At 46.0% G+C, this 20,699-nt stretch overlaps 1 protein-coding gene across 1 annotated transcript in view; it reads left to right on the top strand.

Annotated features, from left to right (window-relative positions):
- MYO3B (myosin IIIB) overlaps window positions 1-17,904 on the top strand; it is a 252,794-nt gene extending 234,890 nt beyond the window's left edge. Inside the window, exon 34 of the mRNA XM_077917134.1 lies at window positions 17,251-17,904. The gene's annotated coding sequence lies outside the window, so the exon portion shown is untranslated. The remainder of the gene's footprint in view (window positions 1-17,250) is intronic.
- The last annotated feature ends 2,795 nt before the right edge of the window (window positions 17,905-20,699 follow it).

The raw sequence follows: 20,699 nt of genomic DNA, 5'->3' as shown, positions 1-20,699 counted from the left end.
AGGTTGCTATGTGTCGCTTTTCAGCCAAACTGTGCAACCGGCAGTGGTGTGCATTGCCTTGTTCTCCTGACCCCTTGGTATGGGGAAAACAGTGGGCAGCTTAAATGGACAGGAGCGCAAGAACACGTCACATCCCAGGGAACAGTAGCCTGTAACTCTTACCACTACCACTCTTAGCCCTGATAGGCAGTTCCTGATGGTGGGCTAGGAAAATAAGCATGGTATGCTTTCATTGATTTAATGGGAAGGCGCCAGCTTTAACGAGTGATGGAAAAATTGAATTGGTGGGGCTGTGTTGAGGCCTACCTAGGCTCCCTTGTGCCCTTGGCAAGGAGCTGTATCAGGGCCTCCGAAGCCAGGAGAGACCATGGACCAGAAAACTCCAAACGTTTGCTTTCCGTCTCCTTTCACACTTCAGCCACTGCCATCAGGGTCAGGTCTGCTCGGCTCACCCTCCCCTCATCCCCTTCTTCCTCCTCCAGCATTCTGTCTGTCTGTCTGTCTGCCTTCCTGCCTACCTCTCTCCTTCCCATAGCTTACAGATTTGAAAATAAGGGACCAGCAGCCTCGAAAATAAGGGATCAGCAGCCAAAATAAGGGATTTTCTGGGCACAGGTATGTTCAACTTCTTAGCCCCTCCGAGCCAAAGGCAGAAAGCCCAGCCAGCAGCCAAACGAAGCCTCAAGTGGTGGTTCCCACAGTGCAGCAACTCGGCAAAGGGGATGCAGCAAGAAAACCACCGTCACCTGTCCGCTGGGAAGCGCTGAGCAAAGGCGAGTCCCCAGGCAACACGGCCAATTTGATAGGCACAAGACATCAAAGCTCCACCCCCCAGTCGTTCTTACACTCCTTATTGGGTGAGCAATGCAGCCAAGCAACACAGTTGGAGCCTACCTCCTCCCTAACCGGCAGGGAGGGAGGGAGAGGAGCTGCTTCCATTGAAACCTGGGAAATTTAAGGGACATCATCAATAAGGGACAGCAGCGGGACAAGGCGCTGGGATAAGGGAGTTTCCTGCCAAATAAGGGATGGTAGACAGCTATGCTCCTTCCACATGCTGCCTTCCCTTCCTCCTCCTCCTCCTGCAAGTCTCGCCCTCTCTCTCCATCTTTCCTCCCTCTGAGCCCCAAGCTCGCCAGAGGATCCTGTGGACATTGCCTGGCCACCCAGAGCAGCTGAGGAGCAGCCCAGAGATCGTGCACCCAGGCAAGCAGTAGTGGCGGAGCTAGCTGCATCCCTCAGGGATGACACCCGGGGCGAAACGCCCCCACTGCCCCCCCTTCCTACGCCCCTGGTGAACAGGCTCCTAGACACTCCAAGCCAGAGTGAAGAGGTACAATTTTTGTGCCCCCTCAACTGGCCTGCACTCTTGCCAGGGGCCAACTTAAGCAACCCCTAGGTATGCCCCTGGTTGAAGGCACACCTGTTTGTTTGTATTTAAAGGTACTTTGGTTCTCAGATGTCACTGCAACAGATATTTCAGAAGAAAACTGATATATGGCCTTTCTTTCTAAGAATGAGGGCTTGTGCATATATTTTACAGCCCGCTTTTTAACCATTATCAGTGCTTATTGTTGGGGTGTGGCTGCATGAAGTCTTGGTGGCGTCAAAGAAAAAGACTTTGGCAGCCTGGGCTGCCCTACATCATAATATGGATGTAGTGTTTTAGCAAGACATTGGATAAGGGCAGGGCTGGTCCTATTATGAGACAGATTGAAGGAACCGCTTCAGGTGGCAAGTATGGGGCACTGTTTAAAAAACAAAAACACATTGGCTGCTGTTTATTTAATTTTTTATTCTTATTGTAGGAGCATGAGGTGTCATTCATCTGGATTTTGTTTTTAATCCATGCCAAAAAAATTCTGGGTAGGCTGAGGAGGGAGGGGCATACTGAACCAATCACCAACGTCTCCTTATATAGCAAATAAAAGGCAAAGTAATATCCTCCAACAAAATCCAGTTTCAGTGATGAAACTTCAATGATTTCAGAGTCAGAAGACCTACAAGCAACCCATGCCTCACAACACACTTTACTAATTTGATATATGAGAATGAGTACTTTGATGACGACAAGTAGCAGCTGAGGAGAGAACTAACACCTCAGAGAATGACCTGGCGATAGCAATGGCAAGGGGTGAGCAGGGCCTAAACCAGGGGCGCCATCTTGCCCTAAGGATTGTGGGTACCCGCCGCCATAATGTGGACATGCGACGTCACACACCTGCCCCTACATGCAGGCATGTGCAAGTGATGTCTTGAAAGACCTACACTGGCTCCCAGTACGTTTCCGAGCACAATTCAAAGTGTTGGTGCTGACCTTTAAAGCCCTAAACGGCCTCGGCCCAGTATACCTGAAGGAGCGTCTCCACCTCCATCGTTCTGCCTGGACACTGAGGTCCAGCACCAAGGGCCTTCTGGCGGTTCCCTCACTGCTTAAAGTGTGGTTATAGGGAACCAGGCAGAGGGCCTTCTCGGTAGTGGCGCCCACCCTGTGGAACACCCTCCCATCAAATGTCAAGGAAATAAACAACTACCTGACATTTAGAAGACATCTGAAGTCAGCCCTGTTCAGGGAAGTTTTTAATGTGTGACATTTTAATGTATTTTTAATCTTTGTTGGAAGCCGCCCAGAGTGGCTGGGGAAACCCAGCCAGATGGGCTTGGGGGTACAAATAATATATTATTATTATTATTATTATTATTATTATTATTATTATTATTATGTCACATGTCCGCACTGCAGCAGCTGGTAGTGGTAGCAGCTCCTCTTCCTCCTCCTCTCCTCAGCCAGTGAGTTACCTTTTTCCATGGGGAGGGGCTCAAACTCTGAGGGCCCCCTCCCCCTGAAAAAGGGTGCCTTGCTCCATGGCAGCAAAGGACGGAGCTCAACTGCTTCTCTTTCTGAGGCAGCACCACAGAGGTTGGCTGGCTGCCTCTCACTTGGGGGCAGTGCTGCTGCCGCCTGCTAACTTTGTTCATCGACTTTGTGGGTGTCCGGCCCCCATCATTATATTCTTGTGGGCGTCCAAGCACCCACGGTCCCCTAGAGTTGACTCCTATTGCCTATACCAGGGGTAGGCAACCTAAGGCCCATGGGCCAGATGCGGCCCAATTGCCTTCTAAATCCAGCCCGTGGACAGTCCGGGAATCAGTGTGTTTTTACATGAGTAGAATGTGTGCTTTTATTTAAAGTGCATCTCTCGGTTATTTGTGGGGCATAGGAATTCATTCTTACATTTTTTTCAAAATATAGTCTGGCCTCCCACATGGTCTGAGGGATGGTGGACCGGCCCACAGCTGAAAAAGGTTGCTGACCCCTGGCCTATACAATGTATGCTTTCTGTTTAGAGTCACTGGCAGCACCCAATATGGACTAGTGACATGAATTATCCTGTGCACTAGAGGAATTCTGTTATGTACTGAGTTGAATAGGATCCAAAAGGCAGCAGTCTGATTGGTCCTAGAACAATAGGATTCAGAATGCAGCAGTCTGATTGGTCCACAGGAGCCACCCAATCCGTTCAAAGTGGAAGGGAATCCACAACCTGATTGGCCTACAGGAGAATCCCGGAATTAGCCAATCACATGGGGCCCATTGTATAAATAATGTATATAAGGCAGACATTCTGGGGGAACTTCCATTCCTCCTCACCACTATGAGCTGAATAAAGAGCATGAAATCCACTCTCAACTTCGAGTATATTTCAAATTCCCTTTCCATTTGGTTCATTGGTATCAAGGTAAAACCTGCTTGATGCAATTCAGTTAAAGGTGGTTTGCTGTCTTCCTGCTTTTGACTGGGAGACTGGATCGAATTTTCCTGAAAGCCACACTTTGTGGAAGTTAAAGGGTGGAGGCACTGAATGTAATTTTGTACTACTATTAGTTGCTGGCAAACAGCTAGAGAAAAGCAGCCTCAGAGGCATTTTGATCCCTGTGGTTGGGATTGGCACTGCAAATGCCGACTGCCAATTCCTTATCATTCCTTCTCAGCCTATCGTTTGCAAATAAATGGATTGTTTTCCCCAAAGACCCTGTGAAGAAGAGCACCGCTCTGGTCTTCCACCACTCAGGAAAGGGACAGAGAAATATTTAAATACAAGGGGTTTTTATTTTATTTCCCACTCCCCAAATCTCTTTATTGGATACTTGTCAAACCAAGTTTCACAATACATTATATTACTTTGGTTACAGAAAAGAAACTTACTTTGGTTAAAGAAAGGGAAAACAAAGGGGGGAAGGCAATGCGTTTCTGTCAAGAAAGTAGTTACTGGTAAACTGTTTAAGTACAAGTTGGCAAGTAAATATCTCCAAGCACCCGGCTGGTCCTGTTTAGCAGAAATGTCAAAACTGTGTAACTGTCAAAGCCAGGGGACAAGTCAAGGATTGGTATTGAGGGAATTGAGCCAGTTAACAAGGAAGGAGACACTATCATTACCCAGGCAAAGCTCTGAACATGAAGTCTTGTTCAGGAGAGCCAATAACCAGCCAGGGTAGGTAAAGTCACTCCAATACTTGGTAGTCAGATGGACATGGAGAAATGCCACCTAGATCCTATAATAATAATGTTATTATTTATACCCCGCGAATCTGGCTGGGTGTCCCCAGCCACTCTGGGCAGCTCACAACAGAATTAATGATGATGATGATAAACCAATAAAACATCAGACATTAAAAACTTCCCTAAACAGGGCAGCCTTCAGATGTCTTCTAAAAGTCAAATACAGTGGTACCTTGGGTTAAATACTTAATTCGTTCCGGAGGTCTGTTCTTACCCTGAAACTGTTCTTAACCTGAAGCACCACTTTAGCTAATGGGGCCTCCCGCTGCTGCCATGCCGCCGGAGCACGATTTCTGTTCTCATCCTGAAGCAAAGTTCTTAACCCAAGGTAATATTTCTGGGTTAGCAGAGTCTGTAACCTGAAGCATATGTAACCCGAGGTACCACTGTAGTTGTTTATTTCCTTGACATCTGATGGGAGGGCCTTCCATAGGGCGGGCACCACTACCAAGAAGGCCCTCTGCCTGGTTCCCTGTAATTTCACTTCTTGCAGAGAGGGAAATGCCAGAAGGCCCTTGGTGCTGGACCTCAGTATCCGGGCAGAATGAAAGGAGTGGAGATGCTCCTTCGGGTACACTGGGCTGAGGCCGTTGAGGGCTTTAAAGGTCAGCACCAACACTTTGAATTGTGCTCGAAGTCTAGTCTCTAGACTTCTCCATCTGGATTTCTCTACTCTAGGAAACAAACCACACAGCGAAAGTGCTGAGTGGCAGCACTTGCAGACCCACTTTACCTGACCCACAGGTGGGTGTGGTGTGGGGAGAACAGCATCACAGGCCAAACTGGGACCCTTGAAAGCCTGGCTGAGCCTGTGGCTGGAGGTTCCCCGTCGCTATTCAATCTGCATCAGAAGCAGATTGCAGTAAAAGTCCATTTGCTAAAATTATTATTATTATTATTATTATTATTATTATTATTATTATTTATACCCCGCCCATCTGGCTGAGTTTCCCCAGCCACTCTGGGTGGCTCCCAATCAAGTGTTAAAAACAGTACAGCGTTAAATATTAAAAACTTCCCTGAACAGGGCTGCCTTCAGATGTCTTTGAAAGATAGGATAGCTGCTTATTTCCTTCACATCTGAAGGGAGGGTGTTCCACAGGGTGGGTGCCACTACCGAGAAGGCCCTCTGTCTGGTTCCCTGTAACCTGTAACCTCACTTCTCGCAATGAGGGAACCGCCAGAAGGCCCTCGGCGCTGGATCTCAGTGTCCAGGCTGAACGATGGGGGTGGAGATGCTCCTTCAGGTATACAGGACCGAGGCCGTTTAAGGCTTTAAAGGTCAGCACCAACAGGTCAGTGAAGCATTCTTAAGCCGATTCCATTATGAGCTCCTTGTAATACAGGAATGTATTAATCTAAAACGTGTGAAGCCCACTTGCAATTACAGTGGTACCTCTGGTTACGTACTTAATTCGTTCCGGAGGTCCGTTCTTAACCTGAAACTGTTCTTAACCTGAAGCACCACTTTAGCTAATGGGGCCTCTCGCTGCTGCCGCGCCACCACCGCATGATTTCTGTTCTCATCCTGAAGCAAAGTTCTTAACCTGAGGTACTATTTCTGGGTTAGTGGAGTCTGTAACCTGAAGTGTATGTAACCCAAAGCATATGAAACCCGAGGTACCACTATAGTTTTCCTCAAGGAGAGCTAGGAAAACATACTATTCACTTCCTCAGAGCTGCTGTTTTAGGGTCGCCACTGTTGTCACTGGTAAGTTCATCCCCAAAACCTGGTGCAGGAACCTCACCCTTATTAAAGTAACATTAAGTGCTATTTTTTAATCGATCTGATCCTCTGGCTTAATGATTAGAACTTAATGATGTTATAATAATAACCTTTGCATGCTTTCTCCCATTTTACTTGGTTGTAAATCGTTGCACAGAAGAAGAAGAAAAAGGGGCTGCGGAAACTAACTTAGCATAAACATTTTGCAGAGGACTTTAAAGGCTAGAAGGAAGAGTAGGATTCGGTTGTGCTGCATGCTAACTAAAGGGGGTGGGAGAATCCCACCCTTTCCAGATAAAAGGGAGCCTTGAGTGTGAACATCAAAGAATTGTTAATGACCAGAAATACCATTAGGGTTAGCATCCCTTTTGTTTCAAGCCTCTCACACCTGCAGCGCAACAGACACTGCCTTTGTTGGTCCATCTGAATTACCTCTATTAGCATTTATAGAAAAGTCATTGGCAAAACCACTAATATCGCTCCTGGCCTCCTCTGGGCCTCCCCCCAATTTTAAGTCTGATATTAGTTCTCTGTGGGTTTCCTTTATGATACAGAATCTGCCAAAGGAAAAGCCAATAGCCCAGGATTCTCTTGATTGCAAATGAGCCCGGCTGTGAAAGGAGAAGGATAGCTTTTGTTACCGAAAAGTAATATCGGCAACTGTACGGGGAGAAGCGCACATAAGAAGCTCACACATTAGTGAGAGCAAAACCAGAGCGTGAAATTCAGATTAGGCGACCACAGGCTATCAGAAGGAGCTGTTGCGGTGGGGAGCGAGGAAAGAGAGAGGCAGGAGCAGTATTGGGGAAACTTGGCACCGGCTGAAGGTGTAACCTGTTCCATTTGGCCCCTGAAAAGCAGTTTAGCAGATGGCGCGGCCAGCTGTCCTTTTCAGCCATTTAATAAACTCTTTGGTGGTAGCAGTTTGGGAAGTAGGGGGCAGAGAGGTTTAATGCTAGAGGGGAGAGAGAGGGGGAAAATCAAGAAATCTGTCCCAGTTGTCTTTGCCAAGTATTAAAGTCAACCTTTAACAAAAAAATTAAAAAAATAAAGAATTGCAAAAGGGGGAAAGAATCTAATGGAGGATGTTGCCCCGCTTATCAAGGTTCCCCACCCCCAACTCCAAATGCCTATTTTCCACTGATAAATAAAGGCCCAGTATGCCAGTGTACGAAAACATTTATTACACTGTTATCTTTATATGTCATTTCAATTTCAGCCTTTGCAAAGGAGGTGCCTAATTAGAAATCTTAAATGAACTGTGGAATGAAAAATTGAGCTGGTAGCTAAGGCATGAGCATGTGACAAAATAATAGTCAAAAAAATGACCTATTTTTATCCATAAGACCGAACTTCCTTTAAGGTTCAGGCAACCAACTGAGAAAAATGGATCCTTCAATGAACTCATGGGACTCAATCATCTGAAACGCCGCTGACCTTGCCTTTCTGAGCATGCGGATGCTACTGAGAGTTTTGACGCATGACCTCTTTACTTCCAGTGATGACACTAGTGAGATAGCCCTCCATATGCTTTTTCATCAATGACGTTTCAGGGAGGTTCTGTGTGTCTTTTTTTTTTTTTTTTAATTAATATTCTTAATGCAACAGTTTAAGTGGCAAGTCTCAATTATGTGAGAGATGTTTTATTTAAAAAGCATGTCTGGTGTCTTTGAAGGGAACGGTTCTTTTTGCACATTTACATGCTCCCCAGCTGAGCGGCCACCCCTTTCATTTGACAAGGGCTTTGTTCTGCCTACAGGCCTATTAGAAGCCCTAGATTGTTTGCCCTTAATAAACTGCAGCAGCAAGGCAGCTAAACTCCTTTTCAAGTTAGGGGTGCAATGCAGCACATATTCCTCCCCCCCCCCCTCAATATTTGCCGAGCACCTAACTGTTAAACTTGCTACAGAAGCAAACTTGCGAGTCTCGTTGGCCCAGCTCCCTGATCACTTCTGTAGCAATCCAGGAACTACGTTGGTTACTTCGCATTAGTCTAGGCTACTAAAAGCAATGGTTGCTGCAACGGTTAGCGTCATCTGCTACAACGTCAAGCTGTATTTTTAAGGCTGGGCGCATGAAATCATCCATCATCAGACTGTTTCCTTCCAAATTAAAATTGAGGGCTTTAATCGGATTGTAAATGGTGCTGTTACCTTGCAGCCAGGAGAATCAGAACATAAAGAAAAGGCTGCTTGACCCCTGACCATTAGGTCCAGTCATGACCAACTCTGGGGTTGCGGCGCTCATCTCGCTTTATTGGCCGAGGGAGCCGGCGTACAGCTTCCAGGTCATGTGGCCAGCATGACTAAGCTGCTTCTGGCGAACCAGAGCAGCACACGGAAACACCGTTTACCTTCCTGCTGGAGAGATACCTATTTATCTACTTGAACTTTGATGTGCTTTTGAACTGCTAGGTTGGCAGGAGCAGGGACTGAGCAACGGGAGCTCACCCCGTCGTGGGGATTCGAACCACCGACCTTCTGATCGGCAAACACTAGGCTCAGTGGTTTAGACCACAGCGCCACCTGCGTCCCTTTGATCAGGCTAGCTGTAACATATTCTCACGATGGCCAGCCACAAATGGACAGGGTGATGAGTCAATGGTGGCTGCTATGGCTATGTGCCTTTCCAGGGGAAGCCAGAAATCCATTTATTCTTACAGAACAGAAGCTTAGAAGTTCAAGGATTGTAATATGGATTTTAGACCTGACGAGTATTGCATCCACCTTGGTGATAAGCAATCCTGAATTCTGGCATAGCATTCTGTTTTGGCATATTAACTAGTTCAACAACCATTACCCCAGTATTATCTATCTACCCTGGGTGGCCCTCCATTTTTGGGCAGGAGTCTCTGGCACTCATTACCCAGTTATTTGATTGTCAGTAGCAGGGATTGAACCCGCAACCTTTGGCATGCAACACGCACACCTCCCTAGCAAAGTTGTAGTTGTGCTTCCTTTTTACGGCTCTTTGGCTATAACTTTTGATAAAATACAGATAATTGAACAAACTTTGTTGCATTCCATTCTTCATTAAATTACCTTTCCATTAATATATAATGTTATGGTATTACTGCAAAACAAAGTGGTGTTACGAGCCATCAAACCTCGGAAATACCCTTTTCCCAAAAGGTTTCCACAATTTTGGCCACTAGTGTATACTAGTGTAACACTGTTAAGCATTTAGTTAATCCGTTGAAAGTCGATAAACAGGCTGATAAAGGTTAAATGTGTAAGAAATAGTAATAGAAAATGGGATATGTAACAGAAAAACCCAAGTGGGGCCTGCAATAATTTGTTATAGTGCAGAGGGCTCCTGCTCAACAACTCTACTTGTCCACCATGCCATCTTTCAGAATATTCTGTCCTGTTCCCTGTGCCAGTTATCCTATCAGTGAGATAGCATTCTTTGGGCACTGAGCATGCTCAGTCCACATTAGGCTGCTTAGAGAGGATTCTCCCTTTTGCAGATATTTTTAGGACTCCTACAAAGCACGAAGCTTCCCCAAGCCTGCTCCTACTTCCCTTGTAAAATTTTGGGGTTTCCCCTGTAGTTTCGTGGGAGAGGGCTGCTTTAAAGAGAGGGCAAAGGGACGCAGGTGGCACTGTGGTCTAAACCACTGAGCCTCTTGGGCTTGCCTATCAGAAGGTCAGCGGTTCGAATCCCTGTGACGGAGTGAGCTCCCGTTGCTCTGTCCCAGCTCCTACCAACCTAGCAGTTCGAAAGCACACCAGTGCAAGTAGATAAATAGTTACCACTGCGGCAGGAAGGTAAACAGTGTTTCTATGCACTCTGGTTTCTGTCACGGTGTCCCGTTGCACCAGAAGCGATTTAATCATACTGGCCATATGACCCAGAAAGCTGTCAGTGGAAAAACGCTGGCTCCCTTGGCCTGAAAGCGAGATGAGCGCCACAACCCCATAGTCACCTTTGACTGGACTTCAGTCCAGGGGCCCTTTACCTTTACAATGGGGAAGGGGGGAGGATAGAAATGCAATAATAATAATAATAATAATAATAATTGTTATGCAGCAATTCATGACAGCTTTTATAAGCTTGTAACATATTGTTCACGTGTATAAAAAATATACTCCATGCATCTCCTGTGGAAGATAGCTTCTGCATATAAGCTGCATATTGATTTACTGCACATTTATACTTTCTCACATTCTCCAAACCCTGCACATTTGCTGTAGGTAAATAACTCTAGTGTCTAGGGTTGGAATTTCTTAAGAGAAGCAACAGAAGTATACTTTACTGGAGCTCATTCTCCTGTGGCAAACCACAGATCTCAGCTGGGATAAATTATTTTCCCCATGGGCTTTTCCAGATTGCACAAAGTGGTTTGCATTTTATAACAAATTACCTCTAGATTGAGACACATTTGGATCCCTCTGAAATGTGTTTATAATTTTTCAGCTAGTAAAAAAAGATAGCGGTATCACTTAATGTGCCAGCTACTGAGATGAAAGAAAGCTGGTGCCACCAGAATTATTTATATTTAGCTCAGCAGCTGCTATGGGCATTGGACCTCTGATGCAGGCAGTCCTTTGCATGTGTGAATCTGTTTCCTCCTCCACTGAAATGAATGGCAGATAAGTGCCCTGGGAGCATCAGAATTACATCAGGGTGATAGCTTTCAGAGTTGCAATTTCTCGCAGTGTGCTAAGGTTTGCAAACTACGGGTTTCTAACCATTCCTTGGACCACATCACACATGACAAATTTCCTACCTGGATAAAGAGTACTGTACATATATTGTTGCACACATGACAGACACACACTTAACTATTTATCCACGTTTAAGGGTGGCACTGTGGTCTAAACCACAGAGCCAAGGGCTTGCCGATCAGAAGGTTGGTGGTTCGAATCCCCGTGACGGGGTGAGCTCCCATTGTTCGGTCCCTGCTCCTGCCAACCTAGCAGTTCGAAAGCATGTCAAAGTGCAAGTAGAGAAATAGGTACCGCTCTGGCGGGAAGGTAAACGGCGTTTCGGTGCACTGCTCTGGTTTGCCAGAAGTGGCTTAGTCATGCTGGCCACATGACCCCAAAGCCATACGCCGGCTCCCTTGGCCAGTAAAGCGAGATAAGTGCCGCAACCCCAGAGTCGTCCATGACTGGACCTAATGGGCAGGGGTCCCTTTACCTGTACCTTTAATGGCCAAGCAGTAAAATACTCACGTGTGCTTATTATACATGATGGTATGTACACATCGGGACGCGGGTGGCGCTGTGGGTAAAAGCCTCAGCGCCTAGGGGTTGCCGATCGAAAGGTCGGCAGTTCGAATCCCCGCGGCGGGGTGCGCTCCCGTTGCTCGGTCCCAGCGCCTGCCAACCTAGCAGTTCAAAAGCACCTCCAAGTGCAAGTAGATAAATAGGGACCGCTTACTAGCGGGAAGGTAAACGGCGTTTCCGTGTGCGGCTCTGGCTCACCAGAGCAGCGATGTCACGCTGGCCACGTGACCCGGAAGTGTCTCCGGACAGCGCTGGCCCCCGGCCTCGTGAGTGAGATGGGCGCACAACCCTAGAGTCTGTCAAGACTGGCCCGTACGGGCAGGGGTACCTTTACCTTTTATGTACACATCAGTCATGTCTTTTGCTATACAGAAGTGATAGCCATTTGAAAGAAAATATATAGCCCTTTGAAATATATAGCCATTTGAAAGAAAATATGCTTTAAAATGGTCAACAGTGTTATTTAGCATATTTAACCACAATTCAGGAAGGCCCAGTTCAGTCAATTTCAATGTCGCTTTGGTCTATATCAGGAACGTCCAACAAGTCAATCGCGATCTGCTGGTAGATTCCTGGGAGGTTTTGGTATATCACGGCCGATCGCTGGGTCCCTTTCCTTAGCGTTGGTAAAACAGAATCCAGCCCCCTCGCACTGCTCTCCATTGTTTCACGACCTGCAGAGCAGAAGATGACGTTTACTCAGTGAGGCTATTTGTTTCCCCAGCACTCTGTTGGAGACTGTCTGTTCCCTTAGGCTTGAATTTCCCAAAATTGGAACTTTCTTCCCCCATCCCCACCCCAAAAAAAGCTCAACAACTTTGCCCTGAACCCCCCAAAAATGGGGCTTCCCTTCCTACAAAAAGCTCAACTGTAGATCACTGCCAGTTTTTAATTCTGTGAGTAGATCGCAGTCTCTTGGGAGTTGGCCACCTTTGGTCTATATGAATCATGAGCCCCAGGGACCTCTCTTGGAGAGCAAGCCAAGGATCAGCCATCCATCTCTCTTATTAACAATGTATAATTGTTAGTATATAAATATATAAATTGCTTCAGCCCTGTATACCTGAAGGAGTGCCTCCACCCCCATCGTCCAGCCCGGACACTGAGGTCCAGCTCCAAGGGCCTTCTGATGCCTCGCTTTGAGAGGGTGAGGTTGCAAGGAACCAGGCAGAGGGCCTTCTCAGGAGTCACACCAGCCCTGTGGAATGCCCTACCAGCTGATGTCAAGCAGATATACAGCTGTGTGCTTTTTATAAGCCTGTACTGTTCAGGGAAGTTTTTCGTGTTTCATGTATTGTGTTTTTACTATTTTGGGTTGGGAGCCTCCCAGATTGGCTGGGGTAACCCAGTCTTATGGGTGACATAATAAACTAATAATAATAATAATAATAGTTGTTGTTGTTGTTGTTATGCCCCATAGTGTCAGTTCTCTGGACTGCCAATAGTCTAGTTGTTTTGCAATTCCGCCCAATAAAGGAATAGGATTTATTTTATTTTATTACTTGTTTTCTTAAAATAAAATTAAATCCTGCCATTCAACATTCTTGACCCCAGGGTGGGTTACAAGCCTATAAAAACAACAAAAGCAATACATGTCACAAGAGGAGCAGATGAAACCAATGCTCATAAAGCCAACAAAAGCTGTGGATGGCTCCGTAAAATCGCAACACTTAAAAGCCTGGGGAAATAAACACTGAGTTGGTGCTGTGTGGATAGCAGTTCTGCTGAACTTCCAAAGGGAGGTTATTCCATAGTTGGAATGTCACCTCTGAAAGAGCCAATTCTCATATCAACACAGAATGTGAGACGTCGAAGAAGGCCTCTCCAGTACAGTGGTACCTCGGGTTACATACGCTTCAAGTTACAGACTCCGCTAACCCGGAAATAGTACCTCAGGTTAAGAACTTTGCTTCAGGATGAGAACAGAAATCGTGCTCCGGTGGCACGGCAGCAGCAGGAGGCCCCATTAGCTAAAGTGGTGCTTCAGGTTAAGAACAGACCTCCGGAACGAATTAAGTTCTTAACCCGGGGTACCACTGTACTCAACAAGCAGACAGGACCCTATTGGGAGAGGCACGCCATCAGGTATCTAGGTTCTGAGTCATGCAAAGCTTTATACAGCAAGCTCTGAATTGGCTCCAGAAGCATATCAGGAACGAGCGCAAACCCTGTACGTTTAACATTTATTTCAGTAAAGCAAGTTTGCACTGTAACTCTCCTTTGAGAGCAACAGAACCTGTTAGTTGCGATTACCTCATTGATTTCAGTGGGAGTTAAGGACAACCAACTTGCCTTGGATTGATGCCCCCAAATTATAATTAATTCCCGTAAGAGCAAACGGAAGAAGAAACCTACGGGGGGGGGGGGGAGCAAAAATTCTCTGGTAGGCAGTAGGTTAACAACAAACATAAACAAAGCTTATGTCAGAAACATATGAGACTCTTTTCAGCTGAGTTCTCCTGCAAAGAGAGCAGCAGAGGGAAGAGGCGGCTAATTTTTATGAGTGCTGACATCAGAGCCTTTGTGAGGACCATAAAAAAAAAAATTCAGAGCAAGAAGTAAAAGGTGGCCTACCCAGAATAATGGCTGTAAATTCACAAGACGAAGAGAAGACCCTCCTGCTAGGAGGTAAGCAATGTGGCAAAAAGGCTGAGGTGGAAAGTTTGCTCATCTCTACTGATTGTGAGATAAAGTAATCTGAAGGAAGCCTTTAAACCTAATGCTTTGTTCTGCTCTTATGCTAGAGGGTTGCTTAAACAAGGCTCTGAACATCTTAAAAATTAGTTCCTCTGCTGAGACAGCTTAAAAGCAGGAGGTTCCTTTGGAGATCTCCTGATTTATGGATGATAGATTACTCTGCCAGTAACAGGGTGTGTTTTTTCCAGAATAAGAATGCTCTTGCTCTGAATGTGGAGGTAAGTTTATGACAAGTAACTTCATTAATCCAAGTGATAAAGAGAGGAAAATGTAAGGGAAACAGCTTGTTTCTGCACAAGCGTCAAGTTCGGTGCAAGGTCTCTACTGTTATTCATGGCCAAAGGCTCCCCCCGCCCCTCGCTGACACATTTCGGTCAAGGTGGGAAAATATGGTAAATAACAAAGTACCAATTGTTGCTACATGCAAGGATAGATAGAATGTTTTCTCTACTAAGTTATGGATATAGAATGGTTTCTCAATGGCATTCCCAGCTGTTGAATGCTGTAGCACTGTGAACTAGCTTTCGGAAGTCAGATGTGAGGCAGGTTCTGGGCGGCTTCCAACAAAATATTAAAAATACAATAAAACATCAGACATTAAAAACTTCCCTAACCAGGGCTGCCTTCAGATGTCTTGTTAAAAGTCAGATAGTTGTTTATTTCCTTGAAGTTTTCATTTCAAAATGTACCATGTGCAAATTCCTTCTGAAACGCTCCATTTGTCGACAAGGTGTGTATTTGCTGCGTTGCAAATATTTGATGCGGCAATGAGAATGCTAACTTTAATTTGCATTCAGGCAAATCAGCGCTGCTCTCCTCTCCTTAGCCAACATCAGCTGTGCTTCGAAAGAAAACGCCCGTAAACTGAACAAAGTTTCAACACTGACCATTTCCCAGAGGTGTATGAAACACAGGATTGCAATACAATCTCTTAAGGGAACCTCTGGTGAATGAAGAGGAAATCACCACAACAGCAGTCTGGTTTCACCTAGAGCAAATCACTTCATACCCATAATAGGATATTGTGGTTTATTAACAATTCCAAGGGTTACAGCCCATGTTGTTACTACTCAGAGTAGATGCATTGAGATTAATGGACATGACCAACTTAGGTCTGTTAATTTCAGTGGGCATTACTTACTTCTCTAGATACATATCATTACTTTAGATTGGATGCTCAGGGTATACAGTGGTGCCTCGCAAGACGAAATTAATTCGTTCCGCGAGTTTTGTCGTCTTGCGATTATCTTCGTCTTGCGAAGCACGGTGTCGGAAAAGTTTTGGAAAAGCTTCAAAAATCACCAAAGTCTTTAAAAACCTCAAAAAGGGCTACCACACCACGTGCTATGAGTTGCTCCTCGAAGTCAAGTCGCAACTGTATTAATGGTATTAAGAAAAAGGAAACAAACTTGCAAGACGTTTCTGTCTTGCGAAGCAAGCCCATAGGGAAATTCGTCTTGCGAAGCAGCTCAAAAAACAAAAAACCCTTTCGTCTTGCGGGTTTTCTGTCTTGCGAGGCATTTGTCTTGCGAGGTACCACTGTATTCCAGCAAACGTTGCAAGCGGTAATTGGGAATTTGGTTATGCAGAGGTGCAAACAGGATTTTCTGGGCCCAGTACACTGTATGTAGATTGGGGCCTCTGACCCACTTGCAGAAGACAACACAGATTTGTATAAAATTGTATTTCCTTTGTGTCATATGCATCTTTTGCAGTTGGAGGGCCCCAGAATAAATCAGAGGCCACACATGCAATAAAATGTCTGGCAGACAGAATGCAAAGAGGTGAAGCTGTTCCCATACAATGGAACCACAGAAGTTGAACGTAATACGTTTCAGAAGGACGTTTGACTTCTGAAACGTTCAAATTCTGAGGCGCAGTTTCCGATTGGCTGACAGCTAGGCTTTTTGCAGATCGGAAGCCGTTTTGGATGTTCACGTTCTGAGGAACGTTCAAAAACCGGAACAATTACTTCCAGGTTTTTGACATTTGGGAGCTGAAATGTTTGGGAATGCAGCGGTTCGAGAACCGAGGTTCTACTATCATTGTATTTTCATGTTAGAAAAAGCTTAACTTGTTGAATTCTTCATGAGTGCTTGGTATTTGGCTTCTGTCTAAGTCTTTTTGCAAAGTTTTCACATTTTGCATTTACCATTGTGGAGGGGGTGGGATTCTTTAACACCCACTCACACTTACTGTTTATTATTTGCTGATATTTTATTTTATTGTGTACTCTTACATTCTAATGGATTATTGAATATTGCTTTATTTGATATAAGTTGTTTATTTTAGAGTTTTTTTATTATTGTATTTTATTTTTGAATGGGATCAGATTGTTAATAAAGGGTGTGATCTTTGTCGTCTCTTTAGCTTGCAACCCACCTTGTGTGTAGTAATATACAAAGGCGGTACACCAATTAAAAGTGAAATGAAACCTTCTGCCAATTCAGGAAATCCACTACTGTAACATCCCAATAGGTGGGATTATTTGTTCCCAGGGCATAGTCTGAAAGTGCATGAGGCTTCCACCTGGCTGAAACTTACCGTATTTTTTTGCTCTATAAGACTCGCTTTTTCCCTCCTAAAAAGTAAGAGGAAATGTGTGTGCGTCTTATGGAGCGAATGCAGGCTGTGCGGTTATCACAGAAGCCAGAACAGCAAGAGGGATTGCTGCTTTCAGTGCACTTGAGATTCAGATTTTTTTTTTTCTTGTTTTCCTCCTCCAAAAACTAGGTACATCTTGTGGTCTGGTGCGTCTTATAGAGCGAAAAATATGGTAAGTTGGTCCAGGTCTGCTCAGTGTCCAGGTGAGAGTCAGCCTGGGAACCACATATGCCTTGGGTTCCACAATAGAAGAAAAATGGAATATAAATGTAAGAAACCTGTAAATGCTACTGCTTTTTAAAAAAAAACAACTCTGGAGAGTTTGAGCTTTTAGGGAAAGCACTGTGTGTGAATTTCCTGGCGGTACTCCAGATTCTCTTTGCTGAGTGACCTGGGAAAATTAACCACCTCTTTGCTCTCCTCTCCAGATTGCCTTTGTCCCCCTTTCCCTGTGGAGTAAAGAAGAAGAAAGTGGGTGGAGATGCCTCTTCAGGGAAGGGAACACCGCCAAGAAGCCTAAACCCATCACCTTCTAACTACTGCTGTCTCTAGGGAGACAGGTCAGTAGCTTTGCCTTGCTGCTGTCCTCTTATCCCACCCAGGCTGAGGCCACGACAACATGGGCTTCTAGATAACTTTCTCATCTTGCCACTCTGCGGCCAAGTTGGAAACCCTCAACCTGCGGCTGCCGTTTACTTGTGGAGTATCCTAGACCAGAGAACAAGGAGTTAAGGTTGCTCCCAGTCCTCTCTTGCATTTGCATCACAATCTTATATGTGTGTCTACTTGGAAGTAAGCCCTACTGAGTTGCACTGTCAAGTAAAGTATGCAGGCGCTTGCAAGCTCAGACCGCAATGCTGTACACAACTGGGACTTCTTTCGCAGTAGACACGCATAGGACTGCACTGTTACTTGTCTGGGCTCTCGATGTTCTCTTAATTATTATTATTTTTTAATTCCTGCTGTGTCTCTTTTCCTGCTTTTGTGTAATATTGAGCAAATTTGGCCTTGATGTACCTGTGTATCTCCCAAAGACGGAAAACAAATTTGTGAAATAAATATATAGCACTGTGATCTTCTAAGGCCTTTAAAAAATAATTTTAAAAAGCAATTAATTTTGACCCTATTTAAGAGGAGTGGAATGCACTTACTTTCCAAAACTAACTGAACAGGCAGCAAATGATTGCCACCCTGAGGTATTCTGTCTCATTTGATTTGGTCCAAAGCCCAGACACCCACTTCACACACACACACCCCAATACACACCAATTCATCCTATTTTACAAGGCTATCCTATACATCTATGTAAGTCCCACTGACTCAGTGGGTTTTATTTCTGAATAGGCAGGTATATTTATGAATAGGCAGGTATAGAATTGCACTGTAAGACTGCAAACTTATCCAAACTTCCTTGGGAGTAAATCCCACTGAAACTGGTGCGCTCACTTTGGAGGAAACAAAGCATATTTAGCTGTGCTTTTCTACAACACGGAATCCCGGTTTCATCCAAGCAACACCTGCAGCCAAAACTTCTCCAGAAGCCGTTTGAAGGACGCCTATTCATCCCATGATCATTCAGAAACATTGCGTGAGGCTCTTTAATTTCAGGGTTGTGGGTTCGAGCCCCAGGTTGGGCCAAAAAGGTTCCTGCATTGCAGAGGGTTGAACTTAGATGACCCTGGTTGTCCCTTCCAACTCTGCAATTCTATAATATAGCAGACCCTCCAAGTGTCCCTATTTTCCAAGGACAGTCCTGGATTTACAGAAAGCTGCCCCGGTTTCTGATTGTCCCACTTTTTCATCGTCCCCATTTTCATCAGAGAATTGGTGGAGTGTATGGAGTTATGTGAAGGGACACAGGTGGCGCTGTGGTCTAAACCACAGAGCCTAGGGCTTGCTGATTAGAAGGTTGGCAGTTCAAATCCCCGCGACGGGGTGAGCTCCCGTTGCTCGGTCCCTGCTCCTGCCAACCTAGCAGTTCGAAAGCATGTCAAAGTGCAAGTAGATAAATAGGTACCGCTCTGGCGGGAAGGTAAACAGTGTTTCCATGCACTGCTCTGGTTTCCCCAGAAGCGGCTTAGTCATGCTGGCCACATGACCTGGAAAAACTGTCTGCGGACAAACACCGGCTCCCTCAGCCAGTAAATAAGATGAGCGCCTCAACCCCAGAGTCGTCCGTGACTGAACCTAACGGTCAGGGGCCCCTTTACCTTTATGGAGTTATGTGACCCCCAAACCAAGGAGATCAGTAGCTATACAACCTTTAGAAGACACCTGAAGGCAACCTTGTACAGTGGTACAGCAGGTTAAGAACTTAATTCATTCCGGAGGTCCGTTCTTAAGCTGAAACTGTTCTTAACCTGAAGCACCACTTTAGCTAATGGGGCCTCCTGCTGCCGCCGCGCTGCCAGAGCACGATTTCTGTTCTCATCCTGAAGCAAAGTTCTTAACCCGAGGTAATATTTCTGGGTTAGTGGAGTATGTAACCTGAAGCATATGTAACCTGAGGTACCACTGCATAGGGAAGTTTTTATATGTCAGATGGGTGGGGTACAATTATAATTGAACAGGATGTCCCTCTTTTCACCAGAGAAATGTTGGAGGGTATGATAACTTTTCAAATACTAAAACTGTGTTGTCTGGTTGCTGGGATTGTGGATAAAAGGCCTTTTTTTGCGCAGGAGGGCAGGCAGCACCGACCTCTCCTGTTCCTCTTCCCACGTCTGCCGGCATCCCCGGAGTATCGATTCCGATTAAGCAGTTACAAGTCACCAGGCAAGGGTGGGCCGCGGCTGCCCCCGCTATGCGGTGGGTGCCTGCATTCGTCGTCAGGGAGGCGGAGGCCCGACGGGGAGGCTGGGTGGAGAGGGAGGGGGCTTCCCCTTCTCCCCGGGACTCCATATGGAGCCGTGGGAGAGGGGCTCGGCCCTTTAATCCCTTCAAAGGCACCGATGCGTTTGGAGGCCCTGCAAAACTCTTTGGAAGTCTTTGGAGAGGCCACGGGTTGTGTTTGTACGGGGAGGCCAGATAAAGATCTCTCTGTGCGGGGCGTTTAAAAAAAAAAAAAAGGTTTCAGTGGCAACGCGAAGACAATGGCATCCAACCCGCTGCTGGGCGGGATCGGGTTACCTGTGGGGAAGTGGGAGAAAGGCCAGCTCGAGGGGGAGGCGCAGGGCCACGCGGACCCCCCACCACCGACCCACCCCTCCTTCCCTGGGAAGCCCGCCTTGGCACGTGGCCAAGCATCAGATAGATCTCCCCAGTCAAATGATCTCGCTTGGGATCTCCCGAGGCCGGGTAGACCCAACAGCTCTCAAGCAGACGCCCAGGAAATTGCATAGGACGGCCAAACTTTTGAAGGTCCCCCTCCCCTCCCCCAAAAAACGCATTAGTGATTTTTAACTACTACTCTCTCTGTGTGCGCCCGATCAGAAGTGTCAGGTTTTTAAGCGATCCAGGATCGAGTAGAGAAAAGGCAGCCCAAAATCACCGCCAGGCTGCTTCTTCTGGGCTTCGTTTGCAGAGAGAGGCTGGAAAAGGCTTCGGAGCATCACTTCTTTCCTTGGCAAATATAAAGACAGGCGCGCTCAGGTTCTGAGAAAGTGTTTGGAAGAAGGGGCTCCGGAGCATTTGGCTGGGAATGGTTCGCAAGCTTATGCGCTTCTGTTTGCAGCCTTAACATACCACCTAGGAAGCGCAAGACCCAGTGCTTCCAATGCAACTTTCAAATTGTGTTGCATTTCACGTCGACTCCCCCGACGCTGCCGCAAGTGCCCCCTCCCCGGGGGTGTCCCAGGAGATGGTAAAGAGAAGGAGCTGTAATTGAACGTGTTTCGGCTGAGGGTAGTACTATAAGAAACAGGTCCGTTAAAGTTTG

This window comes from Podarcis muralis, chromosome 1 (genome assembly GCF_964188315.1).
Source record: "Podarcis muralis chromosome 1, rPodMur119.hap1.1, whole genome shotgun sequence".
Classification (NCBI taxonomy): Eukaryota; Metazoa; Chordata; class Lepidosauria; order Squamata; family Lacertidae; genus Podarcis; species Podarcis muralis.
The sequence above is the reverse complement of the archived record's forward strand: the minus strand, read 5'-3'. Positions and strand labels throughout refer to the sequence as shown.